The 23,640-nt window shown below is 36.7% G+C and overlaps 1 long non-coding RNA gene across 1 annotated transcript in view; it reads right to left on the bottom strand.

Annotated features, from left to right (window-relative positions):
- The window catches only part of LOC108584625, a 51,660-nt gene that overhangs the window by 23,705 nt on the left and 4,315 nt on the right, over positions 1–23,640 (bottom strand). Inside the window, exon 2 of the long non-coding RNA XR_001899925.3 lies at positions 22,753–22,827. This is a non-coding gene — a long non-coding RNA (uncharacterized LOC108584625). The remainder of the gene's footprint in view (positions 1–22,752; positions 22,828–23,640) is intronic.

Below are 23,640 nucleotides of genomic sequence, written 5' to 3'. Positions count from 1 at the left end.
CAGGAATGGCAGGCACCCCTCTCCCAGACTCACTGCTGCCTTGCAGTTAGATCTCAGACTGCTGTACTAGCAATGAGGGAGGCTCCATGAGCATGGGACCCTCCAGGCCAGATGTGGGATATAATATCCTAGTGTGCCATTTGCTAAGACCCTTGGTAAAGCGCAGTTTTAGGATGGGAGTTACTAGATTTTCCAGGTGTTGTGTGTCTCAATTTCCCTTGGCTAGGAGAAGGGATTCCCTTCCCCCTTGTGCTTCCCAGGTGAGGCGATGCCTCGCCCTGCTTCAGCTCTCGCTGGTCAGGCTGCACCTGCTGACCAGCACCAATTGTCCGGCACTCCCCAGTGAGATGAACCTGGTACCTCTGTTGAAAATGCAGAAATCACCCGTCTTCTGTGTTGCTCATGCTGGGAACTGAAGGCTGGTGCTGTTCCTATTCAGCCATCTTGCCTGCCACCCCCCGAAAGCTATTTATTCTTCCCATACTCTGCAAAAGGTGAAAAGGTTTGTGTCAGTCCTCTCTATACCAAGGGATCTGTTACTATTCATAATTCAGTTTTCTTCATTTTCTTGTGACCTCAGGACTCTCTGACGGCTATAATAAAAGCTATATTTTGTAGATTATCTGGCTTTTTCTCATTGTTAGGCTAGGCGTAACAGTCTTTTGAGTTCTTCATATCCCAAGTGGAAAAATAACTTACTTTGTAGGACCTTGATTGAGATTAAAATCTACAGATACATTTTGGAAGAATTTCATCTATACAATATAAGCCTTTCAATCAACATACGATCTATTTAAAAATTTTTTTGAGTGGTTAACTTGTGAATAATTGTTGTTAGCATAATTGTACTAATATATCATTGCATTAATTATTATATTAGCATTATAAATAGTACTAATGTTTTAAGTATGCACATTGACTAATGTTTGGGAAAATTACCCTTACTGACATTCTACATCTGCTCTGGAATGATGAGGTGGCAGAGGTACGGAGCAAATTTGAATGCAAGACAATAATACAGTAATAACCCCTTTCTTCTCATTTCACAGGGCGTCATATCACCTGCTCAAAGACAAATGGCTACTAGTGAGTGACAGATTATAATCCTGGTCTTATCAGCCCTCCAGTTCAGGAATCTTTCTGCTACACATTACACATGGTAATGTACATTGTAAAGATCTCTTGGATTTTTTTCTTTTTTAAAACAAAAAATAATAATTGCACAAATTTTTCAGAACATCAGTAAGTTCATGACTTTTCAAACTTCTAGTATCTATTCTTATAGCCCAAACTTTCAACCTTGGATTTTTGTGCTCAATCATCTGATAAAAAAGTAGCCTTTACTTCTATAGAGTCTTCTCATATCCATCTTTATTAGTGCTTTCATGTGAGCCTGTCATTTTATGTCACTTTGCCTCTCATATATATTTGAATTCTAGGTAGTCTTTGGGATCTTAACACTTGAAAATTTGTTATTTTTTGTATCAAAATTGGCAAAATGTCTTTAAAATTAAATAATTTGGCAAACAGTCCTTGCCATTCTCTACTTGATTTTTTTTCATTGATATATATTTGATGTGCTTTTTTGGGGATACATGTGCTAGTTGGACATATTCATATAATCAAGTTAGGGTAACTGGGATGTTTACTGCCTTATTTGTCTTTTCTTTACACTAGGAACATTCAAATTATTCTCATCTAGCTATTTGGAAATGTACAATTGATTAATGTTAATTCAGTCATTCTGTTGATCTATTGAACACTAGGTCTTATTTCTTCTATTTAAGCATATATTTGTATCCATTAACCAGCCTCTCTTCATCCCTCCCTTCCCTCTACGTGATTTGAAGTTACTGAAATTAGAAAACTAAGCCTGGATTTCAAGTTAACTAGTTGATCATCTTACAACTCAAGTCAATGTAACCAATGTCATGCAGGAACCTCAATAGCATGAGCTGGGAAACAGGACCCAGACATTAGGAAAAGGAAATATCAAAACTAATAATGGGGGAAATTACCCTACAGAAGGACAGATTCCCTGGGGAAAGGTGGTAATAGCATTGAATGAAATGAAATAAAATAGCTATAGTCTGACATTTACCCAGAGCTGCTGCTTTCTTTAAACATAATAAATGAAAGTTTTAAGTTTTTCCAAACTTCCTTTAGATTTATGGACTTCTGATGGACTTTCCTTGAAAAGAAGAGTTCATCAGAACAGTATACTAAAGAATTTTAGTAATTTGCCAAAATAAACAAACAGAAAAAAACAAAAACAAACAACAGTCAGGAAATAAGACTGCAATCAGGCTGTCAGACTCTTGAGTAGGGTTTAGTGAAATATAAACCCCAGGCCAAATCTGACCTGCCACTTGTTTTTGTAAGCAAAATTATATTGGACACAGCTATGTCTCTTCCATTCTCCATGCGCATCCATAGGGATATTTTAAACTACAAATTTAATCTTATACTTGCTTGCTATTTAAAACCTTCCAAAGGCTTCCTACAGCTCCAAAATCCTTTATATGACATACAAGGCCATTCATAATATGGCCCTGCTTACCTCTATAGACTGCACATTTCTCACTATTTCCCATCTTACACTCTGGTCATACTTTATTCTCTTGCCTGTGGGCTCTTGTACATAATCTTCTCTTTGGCTTTAACAGGATTATCCTTTCTCTTTTTGTAGTTCCAACATAGAAGCCATCATTTCCTTAAGCAGTACCCAGACACTCAAGAGTTCCATATGCTCCCATAAAACCCAGAAGATCTATTACGAACAGTGATCATGCTACTGTTTCTTTTGTTTGCGGTATACATCAGTGGTTGCTAAACTACAGCATATAGGCCATATCCAAATGCTATCTGTGTACAGTCCAGAAGCTAAGAATAGTTTTCACATTTTTATATAGTTGAAAAAACTCAAAATAAAAATTTCATGACATACAAAAAATTATATGATATTCAAATTCCATTGTCCACAAATACAATTTTACTGGAGCCCCATCACACTCATTTGTTTATGTATTGTCACACACTGTGAAGGTATTGTAGATACAATCATGAAAGAGAAAGCACTATCCCAGTTTTCACAGAGTTCAGTATCCACAATATCTTCCCCAATGTGTAGCTCAAAGGATGCACTCAGTAAGTATCTGTGGCATGAATAACAAGTGTAAATAAGGAAGTAAAACTATTTTGCCCAGGAATCAGTTGTAATTCAGCATAAAATCCAGCCAGATTTACCATTTCCTAGCCAAGTTATCATTGCTACTAGATCAGGTCTCCTTTTCTATGACTGTAGAACAATATTATTCTTAGATTCTTCATAAAGTTTAAATTTCCTCCAATTTCTTCACAGTCTGGAATGTCGCCTAGATTACAGGTTTGAAGATGCTGAAGTGTTCATGACAAAACTTCCCCTGTTATGCCCACAAAGAGTAAATAATGATAGAGGAGCACTTCTGCACGAAGCTCTGCTTTAAAACAGCATTTTGATAAGTTCAAGCACACCTCAAAAGCAAAGCTTATTTAAAAAAAAAAAAAAGCATATAAAAGCAAGCACCGTGATTAACTATATCCAGATGGGAGAAAAATGTGTTGACATTTCAGCAAGAACAGCCTTCAATTCAAGCCAAAAAAATCCTCATTTAAACTTTCTAGTCAGCCAAAATTTCCAGCTGCATGGATTCTCTTATGAACAAACAGGCCAACACACAGAATAAGGTCACTGAAGAATGTGCCAGTAATCACAAACTGTAATTAAGTGGTAATGACCCCAACCTGAAGCTTTCTTCAGGATTAATGAATACCTGAAAAGCCAGTGGCCCGAGGCGGCCCTCTTTCTATCTAGAATGCCCTGGGATAAAGTGAGTGCTATAAACAAAATGTGTTTCCAGCTTATATCATCCCCTAAAGTTATCTTTTCCACTACTGTCTCAGAGTTGGATTTTTATGGCACTCATTGTGAAGAAGGCCAAGTTTAATCAAAAAAAGATAAAGGAAAAACTGAAATTCAAAAACAGCATAGAGGATTTTTTTGGATGAGGCAGTGGAGGTTAGGATAAATTTTACTTAGAATATTTAGCTTTAATTTCTAGCTTTGCTCTCCCCCTCAGAAACACAAGGATAAGAATATTTATTATATGCCAGATGATGCACATAAATTTACCACTATAGTAAAAGTAAAATTAAATTACAATTATTATTGTGAAATGTGATATACAAAATGTAATCACTCAAGTTCAGAGCTCTAAAACAGAGTCAAGAAGCCATTCTAATGACTGTCTGCAAGGCCTGCAACCATGCAAAAAACAAAACAAAACAAAACAAAAAAATACCCAGAAACTTATTATAGAAGCTTGCCTGGAACTTTTAAACTGGGCCAAACCACCAGACCACAACATCCTGGAAACAGCTGAATTTCTCTAGCACTGCAGCTCCTCAATGGCAACAACCAATGAATATGGACCCATGTGCTATCACAGCTACCTCCACGAATGAGGATTCTTTCAAAACAACTTGTGTAATTTCCCTGAGCTTTCTTTTTTTTTTAAATACAACAAAAACAAAAACAAAAACACCCTACACTCTTCTCTCTCTTCAGAACACAATTTGGCTTCTAGCTAAATCTATGTCTCCCAAATTGCAATTCGTAAGATCCCAATAAACACCTTGTCTTACTGCTTCGCAGTCTGACTTTTCACCTCTTCTTAGCTGACATTATCAATAACTTTTAAAATCATCATTGCTATGACTTTTAATGCCTCAGCTTAACTGATTAGAAAAAGAAAACAAGATTGTTCTGTAAGTTAGGTGACCATCAAAATATGAGCCCGTATTTATTTGCTGCTTACTCTACAGCAAGCACTTAATAGATACTCTGTCTTTTCCCTTTGAGGTTGAGCATCATTTCCTTTCTACAGTGAGGAATCTACAAATCAGGATGGTTGAGTAGCTTGCTCTAGGTCATCCTAATTAATGTAGGGGTTGGAATTCAAGCCTAGGTTCCAATTACTTCAAGGCCCAAACATGAAATAACTATGCATTATGACCTTACTTTACTGATAGGAATGTTCTCTGTTAATCATTTAGAAGTGATGAAATTGATTTTTTTTTTTTTTTTTTTTTGAGATGGAATCTGGCTCTGTCGCCCAGGCTGGAGTGCAGTGGCACGATATCAGCTCACTGTAAGCTCCGCCTCCCAGGTTCATGCCATTCTCCTACCTCAGCCTCCGGAGTAGCTGGGACTACAGGCGCCTGCCACCTCGCCCGGCTAATTTTTTGTATTTTTAGTAGAGATGGGATTTCACCGTGTTTGCCAGGATGGTCTCAATCTCCTGACCTTGTGACCCACCAGCCTCAGCCTCCCAAAGTGCTGGTATTACAGGCGTGAGCCACTGCGCCCAGCCTGAAATAGATTTTTGAGGGTAAGAATATCAATACATAAATGGAGCTGGTGATACAAAATCAAAGTCATTAACTCACTTTAAAGGGGCCCTTTGTGCATATAGGAGTTATAGCTGGGAAAAGCTCAGGAGTGATGGAGATTTTAATGTAGGAGTCTGCTCTTAGTACCGTCATCAGGACTTGGTAGTGTTTTCATCTGTTGGTATAAAATGTAGGAGCCCTGAGACAGCTATATGTTCCAAAATATGCTCCACACTCACACTAGCTTCATCTACACCCACCATGTCTGAAATTTCTTTAATAAAGCCTAAGAGGTTTATTTTTTAAATGAGAGGCTTGAAATACGAACATGGCTTTAATAGTCCCGTTAAATTCATCCTGAGCTGAGGGAAAAACTTCTATTGGTACCTTCCTTAAAAGTAATAGTAGGAGGTTAGTTTTACAGACTAAGGAATTAAGTAATGCATTATAAAAATCTTTTATACCAATACCAAGATAAATGAGGGGAGCAGTGGAGAAGAGCCTATTTATTTGTCTGCTGCAGACAAAAATGGAAAAGATGAAAGTAACCAGATACTTAATTCTCTGTTCTCATCTTCTTGGTCCTAAGGAATACGTAAGAAGGTATTCCTTCTTCCTTAGAATAGATAGGACTGTTGACCGAGGGGACATAAAAGATGCTTTTGCTAACTAGCTGTCTGCACTGAGCCTTTATTTTTAGCTATGTGTTTTTCTTCTAGGCAGGGTATATTTGGGTCTCAGATTCCCTTCTGAAGACACAAATGTGAAGTGTCCACTCCACCTCCTCATCACAGCTCCACTCTCTCCCAATGTTGCCCCCACTCTACCTGCGAGAAGCAGACTTATCTGATCTTACTGGTTCTTTTCTTTCAGGGCTGTGAGACCACTGTGAGCCTGACTACTTTCGCTTATTTAGGAAGACAATCTGTAATCACATTCAAGCAAGTGAAACAACCTTCTAGGAAAGTCTCAGATACTAGAGTAAAATTATGTTTGAACCATTGTAAGTTTAAAGCCAAAGTATACTCACTTTCTAAACTAGACATCATATGATCTCTACCACCCTTTTCCTAGGTGAGAAAATCGTAAGAATATTTGGGAGGAAAATTCCTAAATTCCCTACCTTACCTTTCCTCATCTTCAAGGTTAGATCATTACAAACACAACCAGAAAAATCCCCCATTTGTCCAAGAGCTACTAAATTTGGAGAGTAAAGTATAGTGGACGGAGACAAAAGAGTGAAGGAACTGTGGGCATGGGTGACTACCTTTAACCACTTTGTAATAAAAAGGAAATCTTGCAGACTCTTTCAAAGCAGAAAATTATCTCACCTTTCAAACACCAAGTTGGCCGAGTTTGCAGGACAGATGAGTGACTTAACTTCTCAATGAGTTAAGTCTGTTTCCAAACCTGATGCTACTGTGGCAATAATGAGAGAAAGATTCTAAATAAAGGGCTACTGAATTTGATATCTTTGCTAAATTGTAAACTGTGCATAATCATCTAAGGTCTAATCCCATCCTATTCCTAGTCCTAGTTCAGACCCATATCACCCCCAAGGGCCTGAGCTACCCTGGCACAAGAAGAGTGTTGAAGTGGGGATTGAAAAGAGAATATAGAATATAGAGAAAAAGAACCACAATGCTTCTATGCTAGCAATATTTATCCCAGTCCACTAGTTACCCAAAAGCCATTTCCCTTGGCCCACATCTAGTTAGCTATCAATTTTAGAAACTGTAAAAGATCCCAGGTGGAAATCGAGCAACAGGCTTTCCCAGGGGATTCAGTAAGTAGGAACTTTGTCATTTTTGTGTTTGTAGACCATCATTATATCCTACTTAATATACATTTCTAAGCTACTTCTAGTTTGATGATTCCAACCTGAGGTGGAAATGTGAACCATCTGTAAAAATGTTTTTAAAATGCATATACTCTCCTCATCTCAGATCTAAGAAGTAAGAATCCTTCAGAGGAGGGGTATCCATATGTGTATTAAAAATAAACACAAATCTCTAGTGATTCCAAAGTATACACCGAGTTCAGAACCATTATTTCAGTCTCCTTAGTTCTTTCTCAAATGAGAAAATCTAAAATTTCTCTCCATCTCAGCTGCTACTCTTTGAGAAGTATTAGGTTTTATTCATGTTATATTAATAATGACTTCCGATAAAGAATATAAAACTCCACACATCCATAGGAAACAGGGCTACCACCTCCCTTATTCAATTAAAACAGCCTAAGATAGCATTTGGTTCCCTTTTCAGCATTAGCAAAACATTTCTAGGCCCCGAATCTCTTTCACTTGTTTCATTATGTGCCACTTTATGGGGCAAGGTTCTTCCATAGGTGCCCTGCATGATTTCTAAAATGATCTTCAAAGCTTACTGTGAAAACCCAGTTGATTGATGCCACTTCCTATCTGCTTCCCATCTCTTCGATGTCTTCATAGCATCTGGCCCGCCATGAGTTTTCAAGTCTGGCTATATAATTATGACTTATTCTTGTATCTTTTCTAGGCATTAGATTAAAAAAGAGGAAATTACAGCATCATTCTAACCTGCTGAGATCAATTGTGATTAAGATTCCAGTGTATTTGCAGCATATTCCATATCTATGCTATTTGTACATTAATCAGCTTCTCATAATTCTACTTATCCATAGTATTGATTAAAATATTGAGACCATGACATCAAGGCTATTTCAAATCAGCTAAATAATCACCTAGTACTTATGTCACTCCAAAGTGACAGACCAATAAAATAAATTTCAAGGGAAAAAAGACATCAATAACTTGGTTACTACACAAGTTAAAATCACCTCATCCTCTGAGATATATCCTATTGATATGTGATGTTTTCTTCTTTGTAAAAAAAGTCACACTAGAAAGATTTCATAGCTCTTGGAAAAAATAGATTATGAGTTTGACTATCATGAACCAGTTTGTATCAGAGCCCAACTGAAAGTAAAAGTAATTTATTATTGAATTAAAATCATAATTATGCCACAGAACTTAACATCCATCCATTCATCTGTTCAACTAGTGGATATAAATATAATACTAACTGTGCACAGCACATGCACTATGCTAGGCATGGGAATACTAGACTAATGACAAAAAAAAAAAAATTCTGTTCCCTTCAGAGAGCTAATAGTCCAACAGAGAAAGATAAACATGCAAGGAGAAATAACCAAAAAAATCCTAACCTAGACAGATGAGAAGTCCTTCTACTACATCACATTCCATTATTATGGTATCATATAATAAAAAGTATCTAGTGAACTTTTTTAATTTCAAAATGCTTGTGGATACACACATTTGAGAGGGATATAGAGAAACTAAAATTGTTTTAAGGGAGCACATCCTGAATGAAGTGGCTTGAAATCATGCTATATAAAGATATTAGCAATCACTGGAACTCTTAAGGTTAGAATGTGGCAAAGGAAGATACTCCAGTTGGTAGGGTGTAAGGGAGTTGAGCAGAGAACAATGGGTAGATGCAAGAAGAAAGCAGATTTCATCTCCAAAGAAGAAATTTCTTTATATCAAGAGTGTATTAAGGTTAAAAGGGGGGGTGTGCCCAAGATGGCCAAATAGGAACAGCTCCAGCCTCCAGCTCCCAGCATGAGTGACATAGAAGATGTGGGATTTCTGCATTTTCAACTGAGGTACTGGGTTCATCTCACTGGGGTGTGTTGGACAGTTGGCGCAGATCCGCGGGTGCAGCCCGACCAGCGAGAGCTGAGGCAGGGCGAGGCATCGCCTCACCTGGGAAGCACAAGGGGGAAGGGAATTCCTTTTCCTAGCCAAAGGAAATTGAGACACACCACACCTGGAAAATCAGCTAACTCCCACCCTAATACAGTGCTTTACCAAGGGTCTTAGCAAATGGCACACCAGGAGATTATATCAAACACCTGGCCTAGAGGGTCCCACGCCCATGGAGCCTCCCTCATTGCCAGCACAGCAGTCTGAGATGTAAATGCAAAGAGGCAGCAAGGCTGGGGAGGGGTGCTCGCCATTGCTGAGGCTTAAGTGGGTAAACAAAACCTCCAGGAAGCTCAGATTGGGTGGAGCCCACTACAGTTCAAGGAGGTCGGCATGCCTCTGTAGACTCCTCCTCTGGGAACAGGGGATAGCTAAAAAAAAAGCAGCAGAAACCTCGGCAGAGGTAAATGCCCCAGTCTGACAGCTTTGAAGAGAGCAGTGGATCTCCCAGCACAGAGGTTGAGATCTGAGAATGGACAGACTGCCTGCTCAAGTGGGTCGCTGACCCCTGAGTAGACTAACTGGGAGACTTCCCCCACTAGGTGCAGACCGACACCTCACACCTCACACGGTGGGGTACACCCCTGAGATGAAACTTCCAGAGCAAGAATCAGACAGCAGCACTTGCTGTTCAGCAATATTCTCTCTTCTGTAGCATCTGCCACTGATACCCAGGCATACAGGGTCTGGAATGGACCTCAAGCAATCTCCAACAGACCTACAGCTGAGGGTCCTGACTGTTAGAAGGAAAACTAACAGACAGAAAGGGCACCCACACCAAAACCTCATCAGTACGTCACCAGCATCAAAGACCAAAGGCAGATAAAACCACAAAAATGGGGAAAAAGCAGGATAGAAAAGCTGGAAATACAAAAAATCAGAGCACATCTCCCCTTCCAAAGGAACGCAACTCATCGCCAGCAATGGATCAAAGCTGGACAGAGAATGACTTTGACAAGTTGAGAGGAGAAGGCTTCAGTCGATAAACTCTCAGAGCTAAAGGAGGAACTATGTACCCAGTGCAAAAAAATAAAATCTTGAAAAACAAATGGAAGAATGGATAACTAGAATAATCAATGCAGAAAAGGCCAAACGCAATTGGATAGAGTATAACTGACATGAGAAATACATGACAAATGCACAAGTTTCCAGTAACCAACTCAACAACTGAAGAAAGAGTATCAATGATTCAAGATCAAATGAAACAAATGAGGTGAGAAGAGAAGTCTAGGAGAAAAAAAAAGAGAAAGAAATGAACAAAGTCTCCAAGAAATATGGGATTATGTGAAAAGACCAAATATACCGCCTGATTGGTGTGCCTGAAAGTGAGGGGAAAAATGTGTCCAAGTTGGAAAAACACTCTTCTCAGGATATCATCCGAGAACTTCCCCAACCTATAAGGCAGGCTTAACATTCAAATCCAGGAAATACAGACAACACCACACAAAGATACTCCTCGAGAAGAGCAACCCAAGACACATAATTGGCTCGGGGATTCACCAAAGTTGAAATGAAGGAAAAAATGTTAAGGGCAAGTTTTGAGAGAAAGGTCGGGTTACACATAAAAGGAAACCCATCAGACTAACAGCAGATCTCTCGGTGGAAACTCTACAAGCCAGAAGAGAGTAGGGGCCAATATTCAACATTCTTAAAGAAAAGAATTTTCAACCCAGAATTTCATATCCAGCCAAACTAAGTTTCATAAGTGAAGGAGAAATAAAATCCTTTACAGACAAGAAAAATGCTTAGAGATTTTGTCATCACCAGGCCTGCCCTACATGTGATACTGAAGAAAGAACTAAACATGGAAAGGAACAACCAGTACCAACCATTGCAAAAACATGTCAAAATGTAAAGTCCATTGATGCTAGGAAGAAATTGCATCAACTAGCGAGCAAAATAACCAGCTAATATCATAATGACAGGATCAAGCTCACACATAATAATTTTAACCTTAAATGTAAATGGACTAAATGGTCCAATTAAAAGACACAGACTGGCAAACTGGATAAAGAGTCAAGACCCATCTGTTTGCTGTATTCAGGAGACTCATCTCACATGCAGAGACACACATAGGCTCAAAATAAAGGGATGGAGGAAGATCTACCAAGCAAATGGAAAACAAAAAAAAGCAGGGGTTACAATCCTAGTCTCTGATAAAACAGACTTTAAACCATCAAAGATCAAAAGAGACAAAGAAGGCCATTACACAATGGTAAAGGGATCAATTCAACAGGAAGAGCTAATTATCTTAAATATATATGCGCCCAATACAGGAGCACCCGGATTCATAAAGCAAGTCCTTAGAGACTTACAAAGAGACTTAGACTCCCATACAATAATAATGGGAGACTTCAACACCCCACTGTCAATATTAGACAGATCAATGAGACAGAAAGTTAACAAGTTTACCTAGGAATTGAACTCAACTCTGCACCAAGCAGACCTAATAGACATCTACAGAACTCTCCACCCCAAATCAACAGAATATACATTCTTCTCAGCACCACATCGCACTTATTCCAAAATTGACCACATAGTTGGAAGTAAAGCACTCTTCAGCAAATGTAAAAGAACACAAATTATAACAAACTGTCTCTCAGACACAGTGCAATCAAACTACAACTCAGGACTAAGAAAATTAATCAAAACCGCTCAACTACATGGAAACTGAAAAACCTGCTTCTGAATGACTACTGGGTATATAACAAAATGAAGGCAGAAACAAAGATGTTCTTTGAAACCAATGAGAACAAAGATACAACATACCAGAATCTCTGGGACACATTTAAAGCAGTGTGTAGAGGGAAATTGATAGCACTAAATGCCCACAGGAGAAAGCAGGAAAGATCTAAAATTGACACCCTAACATCACAATTAAAAGAACGAGAGAAGCAAGAGCAAACATATTCAAAATCTAGCAGAAGGCAAGAAATAACTAAGATCAGAACAGAACTGAAGGAGATAGAGACACAAAAAACCCTCCAAAAAATCAATGAATCCAGGAGCTGGTTTTTTGAAAAGATCAACAAAATTGATAGACTGCTAGCAAGACTAATAAAGAAGAAAAAAGAGAAGACTCAAATAGACACAATAAAAAATGATGAAGGGGATATCACCACCGACCCCACAGAAATACAAACTACCATCAGAGAATACTATAAACACCTCTATGCAAATAAACTAGAAAACCTAGAAGAAATGGATAATTTTCTGGACACTTACACCCTCCCAAGACTAAACCAGGAAGAAGTTGAATCTCTGAATAGTCCAATAGCAGGCTCTGAAATTGAAGCAATAATTAATAGCCTACCAATGAAAACAAGTCCAGGACCAGACGGATTCACAGCTGAATTCTACCGGAGGTACAAGGAGGATTTGGTACCATTCCTTCTGAAACTATTCCAATTAATAGAAAAAGAAGGAATCCTCCCTAACTCATTTTATGAGGCCAACATCATCCTGATACCAAAGCCTGACAGAGATAAAACAAAAAAAGAGAATTTTAGACCAATATCCCTGATGAACATCGATGCAAAAATCCTCAATAAAATACTGGCAAACTGAATCCAGCAGCACATCAAAAAGCTTATCCACCATGATCAAGTGGGCTTCATCCCTGGGATGCAAGGATGGTTCAACATATTCAAATCAATAAATGTAATCCAGCATATAAACAGAACTAAAGACAAAAACCACATGATTATCTCAGTAGATGCAGAAAAGGCCTTTGACAAAATTCAACAGCACTTCATGCTAAAAACTCTCAATAAATTCGGTATTGATGGAACGTATCTCAAAATAATAAGAGCTATTTATGACAAACCCACAGCCAATATCATACTGAATGGGCAAAAGCTGGAAGCATTCCCTTTGAAAACTGGCACAAGACAGGGATGCCCTCTTTCACCACTCCTATTCAACATAGTGTTGGAAGCTCTGGCTAGGGCAATCAGGCAAGAGAAAGAAATCAAGGGTATTCAGTTAGGAAAAGAAGAAGTCAAATTTTCCCTGTTTGCAGATGACATGATTGTATATTTAGAAAACCCCATTGTCTCAGCCCCAAATCTCCTTAAGCTGATAAGCAACTTCAGCAAAGTCTCAGGATACAAAATCAATGTGCAAAAATCACAAGCATTCTTTTACACCAGTAACAGGCAAACAGAGAGCCAAATCATGAATGAGCTCCCATTCACAATAGCTTCAAAGAGAATAAAATACCTAGGAATCCAACTTACAAGGGATGTAAAGGACCTCTTCAAGGAGAACTACAAACCACTGCTCAGTGAAATAAAAGAGGACACAAACAAATGGAAGAACATACCATGCTCATGGATAGGAAGAATCAATATTGTGAAAATGGCCATACTGCCCAAGGTAATTTATAGATTCAATGCCATCCCCATCAAGCTACCAATGAGTTTCTTCACAGAATTGGAAAAACCTGCTTTAAAGTTCATATGGAACCAAAAAAGACCCTGCATTGCCAAGACAATCCTAAGCCAAAAGAACAAAGCTGGAGGCATCATGCTACCTGACTTTAAACTACACTACAAGGCTACAGTAACCAAAACAGCATGGTACTGGCACCAAAACAGACATATATACCAATGGAGGAGAACAGAGCCCTCAGAAATGATACCACACATCTACAGCCATCTTGTCTTGGACAAACCTGAGAAAAACAAGAAATAGAGAAAGGATTCCCTATGTAATAAATGGTGCTGGGAAAATTGGCCAGCCATAAGTAGAAAGCTGAAACTGGATCCTTTCCTTACTCCTTATACGAAAATTAATTCAAGATGCATTAGAGACTTAAATGTTAGACCTAATACCATAAAAACCCTAGAAGAAAACCTAGGTAATACCATTCAGGACATAGGCCTGGGCAAGGACTTCATGTCTAAAACACCAAAAGCAATGGCAACAAAAGCCAAAATTGACAAATGGGATCTAATTAAACTAAAGAGCTTCTGCACAGCAAAAGAAACTACCAACCTACAGAATGGGAGAAAATTTTTGCAATCTACTCATCTGACAAAGGGCTAATATCCAGAACCTTTAAAGAACTCAATCAAATTTACAAGAAAAAAACAAACAACCCATCAAAAAGTGGGTACAGGATATGAACAGACACTTCTCAAAAGAAGACATTCATACAGCCAGACACATGAAAAAATTCTCATCATCACTTGCCGTCAGAGAAATGCAAATCAAAACCACAATGAGATACCATCTCACACCAGTTAGAATGGCAATCATTAAAAAATCAGGAAAGAACAAGTGCTGGAGAGGATGTGGAGAAATACGAACACTTTTACACTGTTGGTGGGACTGTAAACTAGTTCAACCATTGTGGAAAACAGTGTGACAATTTCTGAAGGATCTAGAACTAGAAATACCATTTGACCCAGTCATCCCATTACTGGGTATATACCCAAAGGATTATAAGTAATGCTGCTATAAAGACACATGCACACATATGTTTATTGTGGCACTATTCACAATAGCAAAGACTTGGAATCAACCCAAATGTTCATCAGTGACAGACTGGATTAAGAAAATGTGGCACATATACGCCATGGAATACTATGCAGCCATAAAAAAGGATGAGTTCATGTCCTTTGTAGGGACATGGATGCAGTTGGAAACCATCATTCTTAGCAAACTATAGCAAGAACAGAAAACCAAATACCGCATGTTCTCACTTATAGGTGGGAATTGAACAATGAGATCACTTGGACACAGGAAGGGGAACATCACACATCGGGTCCTATTGTGGGGGGTGGGAGGGATAGCATTAGGAGATATACCTAATGTAAATGACGAGTTAATGGGTGCAGCACACCAACATGGCATGTGTATACATATGTAACAAACCTGCACATTGTGCACATGTACCCTAGAACTTAAAGTATATAAAAAAAATTAAAAAGGATACTCAAGAGATTAAATTTTTATCACTAGATGTGTCTGATCACATATTGTCTCATCTCTGCAACAATATTGAAAAAGGGTTTTAACTAAAGAATGGGCAGTGGGGCTAGAGGGTAAAGATCCTCCCAGACCTGGGATTCTATAAATTGTTCCTTATGTATTAAACTATATTTATATATATATAATATATATATACATGTATTTTTATATATATATAAATAAAATACAAAAACCCAAACTCTCATTTTTAAACATGTTTATTATCTCTTAATTATAATGCCAAATTTCTTTTATTTTCTTTCAATAGACTGTCTAATCTTATATTGTTATTTTACACTATAGGGGCACATTTTAAATTGTGAATTGAGCAACAATGGAAACTCGCTTTTTAACACAAAATTATGTGATTGTTTTCAATATGTTGTTTGAAAAATAGAAAAAGCTCTTGAAACTTGTGTCAGACCTATACAAGTAAGCCCTGGCCTCTTCCTTTGAGAAACTATACAAAACTTCCATTACTCAATAATTTCTGAAACTCCTATTTTGGAATTGCCTTTGAGAGCCTGCAGCAAATTCTTGTGAATAACTTCAGAAGTAGTAAATTACAATTTTCTGAGGTGCACATTTTGAAATAGCCAAAAGTCATTCAAAGCAACTTCTGAAAAGTAAGATTAGGAGATCAGGTTAATAAATCATAACCTAATTTCTTAGCCATAAATTATTTCTTCTTTCTGTAAAGATCCACAAGTAATTCTCTCACTAAGCTGCGTTTTTTCTCTCTGCAAGGACAAATGTCCTTGTCTTTTTATACAATATAAGTCAGATGTTTTGTTATGATGCCCTTTCAGTGGTTGTACAACCCTTTTCCATGGACAGGATGTATCTCAATCACCCAAGGCCTTTAAAAATCATCGAGGATTCACTACATCTCAATGGATCCTGGAGTTCTATATTCTGAAAAAGCTACTTATAATTATTGTGATGGTTGGCCAAGTGAGGGTGCCTCTCTGCTATCATCTTATTCCATTCTTTTGCCCTCATCCCAGCGTCTGCATGACAACAAATAAATACAGGGAAAAAGTACACAGTTTCAAATCCTGCATATGCAGATTTAAATTCCAGATCCCCTGTTAACTAACTGACCCTAGGCAAGTGAAAATCTCTTTGAGATGCTGCTGAAAAGGGATATATTAATAGTTAATCTAAAGGGCTATTTTAAAAGTTAAATTAGATCATGTATGTAAAGCACCTAGCATAGTCATTGGCACTTAAGAGTTCAATTTTTAAAAAGCAATTATTGTCAATTTATCATTGCTACTCAACTCCACATATGACCACATTTCTTTAATAATTTATTAAATTATAGCTGAATTTAAGGGCACCATAGGTATCCATAGAGAGTTTCAAGCTCTTCTCATTTTTCTCATAAACAGTGGCTAACATCTAAGTGAACTTGGTCCAATAAAATGGTCAGATATTGTCAAGAAAAATTAGAATATTTTTGCTCAGACAGGACAAAAACAGAATCATTAAACAATAATTTACTGTACTTTATAAAAAGAAAGGAAATTGAATGATTGAAAGAATCTATTAAAATTTCACCATCTAGTTTTAATCTTATTCTTTCCAAATATGATCTTTTGAGGTGCATATTTTGAAATAGCCAAAAGTCACTCTGAGCAACTTCTGAAAAGCAAGAATAGGTGGAGAGGTTAATAAATCATAACCTATTTTCTTAGCCTTAAATTTTATTTCTCCTTTCTATGAAGTGTTCCAAGTAATTTTTCTCCTGAAGTTATATTTTTGCCCTTGTTCTACAAGTATCCATTTGGTAGGGAAGAGTGCAGTTAATGCTGTGACATAAATTTAAGACTTCCCTTTTTTTAATCCTTGAAGGGATAAAGTTTTCTAAAGGAAGCTTACCCCTTAAGTTTCTGACTTTCTTCAAGTAAGTATTAATAGTGAGTATAAGTGTTCAGAAAGTTCTAATATGGGTTTACCTTCAAAAACTTCAGTGACTCAAAACATTTATTTTTTGCTACCTCTGCCAGCAATCTGAATATAGAATAAACTAGAATGTATACAGTTGGTCACCATTCTTGCCATAGCTCTCTGGTTGGTCACCTGCAACCCTAATTCTTATAGGATTGCTCTTATCGAGGCTGCTAGTTAACACCCAGCCTGGAAAATAGTAAATGTTCAAGAAATAGCTATTTAATCTATGAATGAATGCATGAATGGGTGTTATGGGAAGAAAAGGAAACAGGTATTATCACAAGTTATAAAAGGAAAAAAAAAGCTTTTGGAGAGAGATTAAATTGGAGTTGAATCTCACATGATAATGGAAGCTTGGTGGTGGTAGATGTGGAATGCTGTGGAAAAATAACCAGGCAGAGAAAACTATGAGTTAAGACACAAAGAGGAGACAGAGTGTCTTTAATGTGAGGACCTGCAAGCAGATTTTCAAAGCACTAGTTGGAGATAAGCCTAAAGAAGCAGGCAGAATCTAGGTCATAAAGGACTTTGGTGTTACATGAAGAAGTTTAAACTTAATTCTGTAGGTGATGGATAGTTACGTGATATAAGAGAAAGATTTTAAGAAGTGAGATAACTTGATCAAATGGATCAAATATGTATTTGGTTTGTTTATGGATTACCATAGTGGGTGTGTGTAGGAAGTATATGAGGAGGGCAAGGTGTGACACTTGAGTCCAGAAGACCAAACTATTGGGTGTTCAATACCTATCTCTTGACACAATAATGGTGGAAATGAAGATAATAGTGATAATAATAATGACAATGGCAACTATGATGATGACGATGGAGATTGTATGCCTAACATGTTATCAAAGCCTTACTTTGCATCAAGTCCTGTGCTAAGCACTATGTTTACTGCCTCATTTAATTATCACAGCACACCTATGAGGAAGGCACTTATTTCATTTTATAGATAAGAAAACTGGGACTTAAACAGGTTTTAAAAAATGCAACTCAGTACTCCTATAGTATTTTTCCTCAAAACACTTAACCTCAGTTGAAGAAGAGAAAACATCATATAAACCCCATTGAGGGTAGTGGTTCTGTGAACTAACCACCTTGCCAGTACTCTTCAAAAGTGTCAAGTTCATAAATCATAAGAAAAGATGGAGGAACTATTTGCTTTGCTGTGACAATTATACTATGGTTACATAAGATGTTACCATTAGGAAGAGCCGAATGACAGATATATTAAAACTCGAGGCTGGGCACGGTGGCTCATGCTTGTAATCTTAACTCTTTGAAACGCTGAGGTGAGAGGATCACTTGAGCCCAGGAGGCCGAGGCTGCAGCGATCTGTGGTCATGCCACCCTACGACCACAGTGTGAGACCCTGACACTGTACAAGGCAGTGTGAGACCCTGCCTCAAAAAACAAAACAAAACATAACAAAAACAGAACAAAACTTCACACTATCTTTGTAAATATTCTGTAAGCATACAAATATTTCAAAATAAAAAAGTTTTTTGCACGTCTATGTGCTCATGAAACATGGCAGGCAAAACACAAGTAGAGCAATGTATTCTGTAGTGCTAGAAAATACATAGTAAATGAAAAAATACAGGAGCCAGTGTGAAAGAACTCCCAATGGTCTGAAACTATTTGAGCAACCAAATAAATAAAAATAATGTCAGATTATAAGTAAAATAATAAAAGAGAAACCTGTTAGTCTATGTTTATAAAAGTAAACGTCCCAATAAATAACTAAATGAGTTTCAAGGAACAAATATTTTTTTACAGAAGAATCCCCAAGAATAAATGTAGAAGGAATGGGAAAAAGAAAAAGTACCTTAGAACATCACATGATAATTGGTACAGGCAAATCCACTGGCAAATGCTAAAATAAGTGGTTAAAACTTTAAAGAGAAAGAGGATATTTTCATGTCTGAAACGTGTATTTATGAAATTTTAAAAAATTAATATGGTGGTTTTAACATATATCCACCAATTCCTTGATGCTCTCCCTTCAAGAAGTAGAGTGTAATTTTCTTAAATGTTTTCAAAATTGAAAAAAAAGTTTCAGTACCTAACTCAAAAGACATTAATAGGCCGGGCGTGGTGGCTCACGCCTGTAATTCGAACACTTTGGAGGCCAAGGCAGGCGATTACTTTAGGTCAGGAGCTGAAGACCAGCCTGGCCAACATGGTGAAACCCCATTTCTACTAATAAACAAAAATTAGCCTTGCGTAATGGCAGGTACCTGTAGTCCCAGCTACTCGGGAGGCTGAGGCAGGAGAATTGCTTGAACCCAGCAGGCAGAGGTTGCAGTAAGCCAAGATCGCGCCACTGCATTCCAGCCTGGGTGACAAAGCGAGACTCTATCTCCAAAAAAAAAAAAAAAAAAAAAGTAATAAACCAATCACAGAAACCGAAAGAAAAAGGAAAATGGCCACTAAACAAGAAAGGATTAATATTACTGATAATGAGAGAAATTCAAATTCGTATTACTATGTCATTGGTATTTTTAAGATTGGCAGAAATTCAAAAGTTTGAAAAAACACTTTGTTGGTAATGTTGCAGACAGAACTTCTTATAAATGGATGCTAGAACTTAACTCCTCAAATACATACAACATATGTATTAGACCTCATTTGTAGGTGCAAAATTAATTTATAAGGGATATATTGAATAGACAGTGGTGCAATAATAGGTCAATGCTATAGAGTCATGAAAAAGAATAAGGAAAATTTCTATGTATTAAGATAAAATGATTTATAGGAAATATGTAGAAAAAATCAAGACATTGATCTTTTCTTACACAAAATTTAGTGACTCTGGATTTTATATAATATGTGAAATTTGGCATGAAAATGAAATATGAATTAATCTACCTACATACATATTTGCCTAGTGTTTCTAAAATAAACAAAGGAAAGATAAACCAGAAAGTAATGAAATTTGTTACCTATGTATGGATGTAGAAATGGGGTGGAGCAGATAGGAATGAAAACCATATGACTTTGAGTATAATTTTTACTTACTTTTGATTTTAATCAAGACTATATATTCTAATGTAAAACTAAAGGAGAAAAGAACAATAACAATTAATAATACAGATACAGATAAGTCAATACATCAAATTTATAATATAGCTACACAGAGAGAAGTATTATTTCAAATAAGTTTTGAGTACAGTGTTCTAAATTTCTATCCTTTATAGAATACTTTCTACAGACAAAAAAATTTAACAAAAAAATTTCAACTACAGAGAAAACTTCAAAATCTATACTTAAATTTATAATAGTAATATACTGGTATTATAATTTGAAACCACTTGTGAATATTGTAGAATAAGTAATTTAAAATAAATATATTGTTACTATAAAATGATTTTTCCATGTTAAAAATAGGTACAAATATAAAATTAAAAAGTAATAAAAATCTCCATATATTAACTTTAACCCCTAACTATCAACAGAAATTTATAATTTTTAGCAATTTATTTCCTGGCTCTGTCTACTGAAGTGGCCTAGAAGCAATACTATCCTCGTAGGAGTGAAAATACCTAGCACTCAGAACTTCATTTCAAACTGCCACTCCTCTCTAAAAGGAAGAGTGTCTAAAAATAATGACTGACTCCAAATCTTGAACAGGTAAGATACAAGGTGAACCCGAGACATTTTAGTGAGCCACAAAGGAAAAAAAAAAAAAAAAGGCTTAAATGAGAAGTCATTATTATCCCAAATCTGTAGTTACATTAAGGTTCACTCTTAGCGTTGTACATTCTATGGGTTTGGGCACATTAATAATGAAATGTATTCACAATCAAGCTGTCACGCAGAGTAGTTTCACCGCCTTAAATTCCTCTGGGATCTGCCTATTCATCCCACCCTCCCCATTGACCCCTGGCAACCACTGATCTTTTGGCTGCCTGCATAGTTTTGCCTTTTCCAGAATGTCATATAGTTGGAATCAAACAGTATGTGGTCTTTGTCGATTGGATTTTTAAACTTGGTAATATGCATTTAAGGTTCCTCCACATGTTTTCACGGCTTGACAGCTGAAGTCCTTTTAATGCTGAATAATATTCTATTGTTTGGATGTACCACAGTTTATCCATTTGCCTAGTAAAGGGCATCTTGGTTGCTTTCAAGTTTTGGCAATTATAAATGAAGCTGCTGTAATCAACCATGTGCAGGTTTTTGTGTAGACATAAGATTCAACTCCTTGGGGTGAATATCAAGAAGCACAATTTGTGAGTTGCATGGTAAGAATATGTTTAGTTTTGTGAGAAACTACCCAACTGTTTTCCCACATGGCTGTGCTATTTTGCATTACCATCAGCAGTAAGTGAGAGTTCCTGTTGCTCCACATTCCCACCAATATTTGCTGTTGTCAGCGTTCTGGATTTTGGCCATTCTAATAGGTTTGTAGTGGTAGCTCACTGATGTTTTAATTTGTGTTTCTCTGATGATATATGATGTGGAGCATCTTTTCATATGCTTGTCATAAGTATATCTTCTTTGGTGAGGTGTCCGTTAAGGTCTTTGGTCTCTTTTGTTAATCGTATTATTTTTATTGTTGATTTAAATAATTCTTTGTACAATTTGAGTAACAATTCTATAACAGATATTTCTTTTACAAATATTTTTCCCACTAGGTGGCTTCTCTTTCCACTCTCTTGTCAGTGTCTTTCATAGAGCAGAAATATTTAATTTTAATAAAGTCCAGATTATCAATTCTTTCTTTCATGGATTGCGTCTTTGGTCTTGTCTCTAAAGAGTCCTTGCCAAACCTTAGGTCACTAGATTGTTTTTTATGTTATCTTCTAGAAGTTTTGGGATTAAATGTTATACATTTAGGTATGTGATTGATTTTGAGTTAATTTTTTTAGAAGATGTAAGGTTTGTACTAGATCCTTTTTTTTTTTTTTTGCATGTGGACATGCAGTTGTTCCAGCACTATGTGTTGAAAAGACTATCATTTCTTCATTGTATTGCCTTTGCTCCTTTGTCAAAGATCAGTTGAGTATATTTATGTGAATTTATTTCTGGGCATTCTATTCTGAAAATATTAATTTTTCATCTTATTGCGCATGGATAGAGACATCAAAAATACCAATCATTTCAAAGCAGCGAAACTACTCATGTTTTCCTGACTGGTTAATCTCCCCTCAGAACCAGCTATACATTGCTAGCATGATTTTTTTTTTCAGGACTTTTAGCCAGAAATTGCTATAAAAATGGGCTTTTTAAAAAACAACTCTGTTCTATTACTTGAGTTGAAAACCATTTTAAACAGTTACTAAAATAACAGCAGATTAAATTTCTATGCCGTGGTATAACTCTATGTATCAGAGATGTCAAGAAGCGACATTATCTTTGCATATTATATGCTATATTGATATGCAAGTGTATGACACGCCTTGTTTACGCAGAGGGAAATTTAGTTTCAGTACATTTCTGGACTAAACATTTCTGGGTTAAAGTACAATTTCGGTATCTGAAAGGGGGATCTGCGAGCTATCCATGCTAACATGGGGAAAGTGTCAGAGGAGGAGCCTTTCCTTCCCTTCGTTGCCATTAGCACAGGTCTCCAGGGCATATCTTTTCTCCTGGGTTTCTATGTTTGTTTTACTCACTGCCTCTCGTTCCTCTGCTTAGGACGTTTTCATGAATAAGCCAGAAGAGAGTCAGCACAGAAGCCTCCCCACAACCTGGAAAAAGAAATGAGCTTTAACTTTGAATATCACACAGACATAGTGAGGTAAGTCGTTTTTTTAAAAAAATCAGTAGAATGATTTTTAAAGGAGTAGTGTTATCACAGATATTTCTATTGGCATATTGGCCTAACTTTTCCCACTTCTCAATAGGGAAATATGACTTAGCTGTAGTATCAAAACAAGAAATGCCATATGAGCAATTGGTAAAGTATCCAAAAGTGTTTTTGCCATATATACATACATGTAATAAAAAGCATAAGAAAAGCTAAAGGCAATCAAATGTGTTAATTACTGAGACCCTCAAACTGATGTTAGTCCCTTAATCTTTTACTTCCTGTTGCATTAGGTAAAAATGCGTTTGACAATAAAAGTTAAATTTTTATTCCAAGATGTTTCTTGAGCATCCCATTGTTTACTCTCTGTAACAATCAGGGACTGGAACCAATAATAAACCCATGTTATTAAGGAATTGATCACCTATTCTAGTAGAAGTGTCAACACGTGACAAATACATTTCAGAATAGGTTTATTTGAGCAATCTTGCTTTCCCATTCTTTAAAATTATTGCCCTCTGATTTATCTTGAATATTTAGCTAATATTTGAATCCATATTCAAAAGTTAAAGAAACGAATGTATTTTGTTAAAAATCACCATAAAAATTCAGTTAAATAAACCCCCAAACCAAAATTATTTCTCTGAAATCATACAACAATATTAGCTTAAACTGAGGGCCCGACCCTGATTGTATAAAAGGCTTTTATTCAAGTAATCCAAGGCAACAGAGAAGAGCACTTGTTATTAACTTC

This window comes from Papio anubis, chromosome 2 (assembly GCF_008728515.1).
Source record: "Papio anubis isolate 15944 chromosome 2, Panubis1.0, whole genome shotgun sequence".
Lineage (NCBI taxonomy): Eukaryota > Metazoa > Chordata > Mammalia > Primates > Cercopithecidae > Papio > Papio anubis.
The sequence above is the reverse complement of the archived record's forward strand: the minus strand, read 5'-3'. Positions and strand labels throughout refer to the sequence as shown.